Source organism: Physella acuta, unplaced genomic scaffold, assembly GCF_028476545.2.
Source record: "Physella acuta isolate Inbredline_101_S28 unplaced genomic scaffold, ASM2847654v3 ptg000040l, whole genome shotgun sequence".
In the NCBI taxonomy this organism is placed as follows: Eukaryota; Metazoa; Mollusca; class Gastropoda; family Physidae; genus Physella; species Physella acuta.
Window position 1 is genome coordinate 2501 of NW_026731560.1, and position 6887 is coordinate 9387.

General features: G+C 34.3%; 1 long non-coding RNA gene across 1 annotated transcript in view; it reads left to right on the plus strand.

Annotated features, from left to right (window-relative positions):
* Positions 1-3574, plus strand: part of LOC131943848 (uncharacterized) — a 5510-nt gene extending 1936 nt beyond the window's left edge. Inside the window, exons 2-5 of the long non-coding RNA XR_009386957.1 lie at positions 1169-1313; positions 1918-2073; positions 2352-2393; positions 3411-3574. This is a non-coding gene — a long non-coding RNA (uncharacterized LOC131943848). The remainder of the gene's footprint in view (positions 1-1168; positions 1314-1917; positions 2074-2351; positions 2394-3410) is intronic.
* Positions 3575-6887: the final 3313 nt, after the last annotated feature.

The window sequence follows — 6887 nt, forward strand, 5'->3', positions numbered from 1 at the left end:
TGTCTGTCTGTCTGTCTGTCTGTCTGTCTGTCTGTCTGTCTGTCTGTCTGTCTGTCTGTCTGTCTGTCTGTCTGTCTGTCTGTCTGTCTGTCTGTCTGTCTGTCTGTCTGTCTGTCTGTCTGTCTGTCTGTCTGTCTGTCTGTCTGTCTGTCTGTCTGTCTGTCTGTCTGTCTGTCTGTCTGTCTGTCTGTCTGTCTGTCTGTCTGTCTGTCTGTCTGTCTGTCTGTCTGTCTGTCTGTCTGTCTGTCTGTCTGTCTGTCTGTCTGTCTGTCTGTTCTGTCTGTCTGTTCTGTCTGTCTGTTCTGTCTGTTTGTTCTGTCTGTGTTGTCTGTTTTTAAAAGTTTATTTACTTAATAAACCAGGAGTGATCTCCCCTAACCTTTCTCGAATATTCTTATATAACTTGGATACAGACATGATTTTTAATTACTTAAACTTTTAAAAATAGAATAGAATCTCATAAAAAAAAAAGAATTGCGCAAAAAGCAAACGCCAAAACAACATGTGCATAATAATGCGCACTATAATTATTACTTTATAAATTTACATGCGTTTTTTTGAGAAATCGGAAATAGCGTAAATTAGTACTTTCGGTGAACGGAAATTACTCAAAATTTAAAAGAAGGTAGAAAATTAGATCTTTTACTTACATGTGAAATTTCATTTATCTTTCTGAAATAGTACTCAAGTTATAGGCTTTTGAAAAATTCAAAGTAGAAAAAGTACCACTTATCATTATCGGAAATCGCTCAAAAGTTGATCAGGATCTACGATTTTGAAAAAATACTTATATATGAAATTTCATCAACCTAGCTGTAACGGTACTCAAGTTATCGAGTTTACACACAGACAGACACACACACACAGACACACGGACAAGATTGCAAAATTATGTTTTTCAGTATCAGTGAGGTGTAAAACGTCGAGATTTGTAAAAATCTAGATTTTTTTTTTTGCACGATTACAAGACTTTCTCTATACTTCATATATACGAGAAAGTAAAAATGGATTAAAAATCATGTCCATATTTTTTGATGTGCCTTCTCCAGTAGTGTTGTATAAGAATACTCGAGAATGTTTAGTGGAGATCACTCCCGGTTTATTTACATTTTCTTGTATTGTGTCAAAAATTGTACTTATTACATTTTATTACTTTTTTAAACGACAGGAGTGTTCCCAGAAATCTCTAACACTGCCTGGTTGTTTTGGATACATCTATAACAATGGGTCTTGTGTACTACAGTTTGTCGATGGAGTGAAACTGGACACGAGTAACAATGCGCCAATTTTTGCTGCAGTTCTTTGCGATAAGCGTAAGTATCTGATCTCTAAAATCAAGTGCGTATGTTCTATCACCCATATATATGTGGTAAATAGTTGAATTAACTTGCTAGTTGCATATAATGATAACTAGATATGATTTTTTAAAAATTATTAATGAATTCTAATTTAAATATAGACAAATATCTGGTCTCATAAAAAGTAACGTCTTTAACTTAAACACTATTTCATAAAAAAAGTCATTAGTGAGCTATTATAAATTAAATACGCGGCTCCATTTTCTGATAGACCATTGGATGATTTCGCCTTTAAATTAAGTCCAGAAGACAAGTAAACAAAAAAATTACCTTTTGTACCAAATAAACGAATACAATAAAAATATAGCTTTTAAGAATAAAAACCTTGTGTATCTAAAAGTTAGCTTGTCGTATATTCTGGATATTGTTGTCGCTAAAGACTCTTCTAAATATTGTTACCTTGCAAAAGCACACAGAAATACACGATTAAAAACGATGTTTGAATTTCGAAAGCAATGAAATTAATGTAGAAGATCATATTAATTAACTTATATTCTTCGTTGTTGCTAACTGCCATTGAAATATAAAATAATTTTCAAAAATATCTTTCAAACCATAGTTTCTGATGCGACAACTACAGCATCGCCTACAACGGTAACAACTACAACAGCGCCTACTACGGTAACAACTACCGCACCAACTACTACGGTAACAACCGCCGCACCAACTACTACGGCGAAAAATACGCCAAAACCTACTACGACCAAAAAACCAAGTAATGTATTTTTCTTTATCAAACCTCGTTAAACAGTGATGAATAGGGATAAATTTTCTGTACAATTTTTTAACACATTTTTATTTCATTAAGTTTTAAATACAGATACATATGTATCAAAATATTTTGACATTACTGGAATAACCGTTACACTTTTTATTTAATTACTTTATATAGCTAAATTTTGTTTCTTACTCATTTACTCAAAAACATATACTATTTATATATAATTTTTGGTTTTAAGAATTTAATTTACAATAATTTGCGTTTAATTGTAGGGAAAAATTGCAGGAAAGGCTTTGGGACAAATTTTCTTAGAGGTAGGTTTACTTCAAGTATTACTTCTATTGGTTCTTGCTTCCATATTGATCAATGTCTATTTTACCTGAACTATTCTACCTCTCTCCTGTCTTTGGTCTATTTTTTAAATATTCTCTAACTTGTGTCTTAACATATACAGCGTCTTTATATATGACATCAAATTGTTTTTAAATAATTTGACACATGCCGCTTTAAAAATATGCAAACATTGAATTTACTAGAATATATTTACACTTCCCACATACACAGACTTAGTTATTATATGAAGTAGCTAAACCGTTATAAAAATAAAAATGTAAATACACATCGATAAAATAAACTTATATCTTCTTCAGTTATTACAATAAAAGCAATGTTATTTTGAGCTTGTTATCAAAATAATCTATTTATTACCAAAACTAGTAGGTGTGATAACACGGGCTTTTTATAAAGAATTTTGTAGTAAGGTGCCTGTGCCTCTGCTAGAGAGTTTTATTCTAGTTTATAACATCTAATTTATTTTCAAGAACAGCTTAGAAAACAAATCAAAACACATTTTTTCGAGATTTATAGAATACAACACAAATTAATATTTTCTTTTTCACAAACTCTTATTGAAAACAGTTTCTAGAATATTATTGTATTTGTTCTAAAGTAACTAATATCTTAGTGTAATTTTTTTAGATCTTCTTAAACAATTCAGTCAAAAGTTTAAAAAAATAAATTTTACAAAATTCGTTTCTGGCATTTAAAAAAAAAGTGTACAATTATTTAAAATCACAAATGTGGGAAATATTTGGCCATTCACGTCAAATATTATAATTACTAAAGCTCTATATCCTATTGAAGATAGCTGTAAGCCTCGAAAGATGTACATTAAAATTACTCTAATATTAACTCGCTGCTAAATATAGCCGTGATACTTTGAAAAACAATATTAATATAAGATCTTAATATAAGTTTACAATAAGATTTTTATTAGACTAAGACAATTTTTAAAATTATATTTAATCATGTTTAACATGTGTTTCCAAAAGGAATCATTGAAGGCAAAAGAGTTCATCGCTATTAAAATGTGGAGTCCTGAGCTGATGTTCTTCGTATTTGTTTTTTACTTAAAACTTCCAAAAATCTTATGTTTTCTCCTTTGTTAAGTTAAATGAAATTAAATAAACTGAAATTTTAAAACAGCCGCTTGAAAAATGACTTTTCTTTCATTAAAAAATACAAAAGAAACTTGTATTGACCAACTGTAGCTATTGTTGTTTGTTTAATTGCTAACATTGTTTTATTTTCTAAACAATATGCGATCTACCATAACTCAATTTATATATATAAATATATATCTATATATATATATCTATATATATCTATATCTATATATATATATATATATATATATATATATATATATATATATATATATATATATATATATATATAGCTTCCCCGGAATCTGAATTTTCCTCAATCCACCACATACCTGTTTAGAGGTGTACTTAAACTCTTTTTTGTTTCTTTGTTAAAAACACGAAATGCTCAAAATTGGCATGCTGACTTAAGTTATAATTTGTCATAACACAAACATTTTCATGTTCAAACAATTTACTGTTTGTTCACGTTAAGTAATAGCTAGCGATTTTTTGTTTAGCTTTATTTCAGTTTGTTTATGTGTGTCTGACCCGTGCTAACAGCCATATGACTGGAGGGGTCAAGGTCACTCCATAAGCGTTGTCCGCCTGTTAAAAATTGTTTATGTGTCAGTCTCATAATCTCGAGTCGCTGATCAGGATATAACCATGAGAAGTTCTTCGCGATTAAAACTGTTCCTTGCAACCTTTTAATAGTAGAGAGATTACTAATTTTCCGAATTATCTTTAACAAATATTTTAACGCAAGTTTATGTAATAAAACGGGCGTTTGTGGGCTCCCAACGCACCGGACACTCAACAATTAACGGGGCTAATGAAGTAGAGTTCATAACATCGCTGTAAAGTTTCCACGATTTTAGGCAAGTACTCAACAGGTTCACAACAGTCGTTCACAAATAAATGCTTACGAGTTATACTTAAAAATAAGATGGCCAGACAAAATATCAAACAAAGACCTGTGGCAAATCTCAAAACAACAGCCAATAGATAAGAATATTAAGGCCCGTAAATGGGAATGGGTTGGACACACGTTAAGAAAAGAAAAAAGATAACATTGCTATGGACTGGAATCCTCAGGGAAAAAGGAAAGTGGGCCGGGCAAAGAAAAATGGAAAAGAACGGTTGAGGAAGAGGCGAAAACAGATGGGCTCACATGGGCACAGATTAAGGGAGCAAAACCAAATCCGCTGGATATGTGTAGTTGCAACCCTTTGCTTCCCAGGGGCCACAAAGGAAAGAGAGAGACACAACAGATATTCAAAAACGCGTGAATGGAGGTTGGACGGTAAATGTTGCGGACAGAGAGAGAGAGAGAGAGAGAGAGAGAGAGACAGAATTACGCACATGGGCTTTTATATATTAGGATACTTATCAATATGAATCAATACTTATCAATATGAATGACCAAGCGCTCGAGCGACTAAATAAATACCGAGCTTCGAACCGACCTATCGACCGACCGAAGGATCAAACGACCAAGCGACCGACCGAACGACCGACCGAAAGACCGAACAACCAAGCAACCGATCGATCAACCGACCGAGGACTGACCAAAAGATTACGCCCTCCCCCTATCCCTTCCCGAGCCTGAAGAAACGGCATTTATTTATTTAAAATTTTTTGGAAATGAGCTTACTTTAAAAAGCGTCGGTTATAATAAGTTAGTCACATTATAAAATTACATCTAATAAATCTACCTATCTACCATTCTTAATGCTTTGCCACTTTCAATTATCAATTAATCTGGAAAAAAAACAAGTTTAAACTGATACATTGCTAGGATTTATTTCTTCGTGTTACGCGGTATTTGCACACCACCAAAGTCACATCGGAAATTCATAACAAAATGAAACCTTGATGTTGAGTATTTGTTTCCGCTCACGTCATAGCTATTTTGCACATTTCTTACACAACCCCGCATTGCAAGTACATCTAGATCTAGAACGTTGATAGGCGTAACGAATTTTCTTGCAAAGAAATCAGTTGTAATTACCTTACTAATTGTATGCCTGACAGCTGTAAGTCACATTAAATACGAAAATAAAGTGTAACATAAACATTGAATAAATTATAAATTATACGTTTTTTTTAAGGTGTAGATTCTAGAGGATGGAAGTGTTTTGTACTAGATCTAGTCTAGATCTAGTAATCTAATGTTCATTGGCCACATGAAAAGCGCTGCACACATATAACCTCTTTTTAGAAATATTTACCCTAATTTGTAGAAAGAAACTATAATTAAAGTAAGAAAAAAATGTTTGAACCGTCTGTCTTGCTTACTCTTTAAGGATAAACCAAGAACGCTGAAAAAAACAACAGAGTTAGTGTTAAATCTAGAAATGAGCCTAGGGTCTAGGGCCTAGGGTTGAGTGATTTTGGTAAAATATGCATTAATTTTTTACTTTCTCATTTTAACCCTCATCTTAATCTAATTCCCTTCATTATCTATATCAAACGTTATCTAAATGTAACATTTATTAAAAAAAAAATGATTACTATGCTTGTTACGTTACACAGCTGATCCTATCTAATTGTAAACAGCTGTTAATGAACAACGTAAATACCATAGGACATAGTACTGACCACACCACCCTAGGCATAGTACTGACCACACCATCCTAGGCATAGTACTGACCACACAATCCTAGGCATTGTATTGACCACACCACACTAGGCATAAAACTGACCACACCACCCTAGGCATAGTAATGTCCACACCACCCTAGGCATAGTACTGACCACACCACCCTAGGCATAGTACTGACCACACCACACTAGGCATAGTACTGACCACACCACACTAGGCATAGTACTGTCCACACCACCCTAGGCATAGTACTGACCACACCACCCTAGGCATAGTACTGACCACACCACCCTAGGCATAGTACTGACCACACCACCCTAGGCATAGTACTGTCCACACCACCCTAGACATATGACTGACCACACCACCCTAGAAATGGTACTGACCACACCACCCTAGGCATAGCACTGACCACACCACCCTAGGCATAGTACTGACCACACCACCAAGGCATAGTACTGACCACACCACCAAGGCATAGTACTGACCATACCACACTAGGCATAGTACTGGCCACACCACATAGGCATAGTACTGGCCATATCACCATAGGCAAATTTCTGACCACACCACCCTAGGCATAGTACTGACCACACCACCCTAGGCATGGTACTGACCACACCAACCTAGGCATAGTACTGACCACACCACCCTAAGCATAGTACTGACCACACCACATAGGCATAGTACTGACCACACCACCCTAGGCATAGCACTGACCACACCACCCTAGGCATAGTACTGACCACACCACCCTTGTGTATAGTACTGACCAC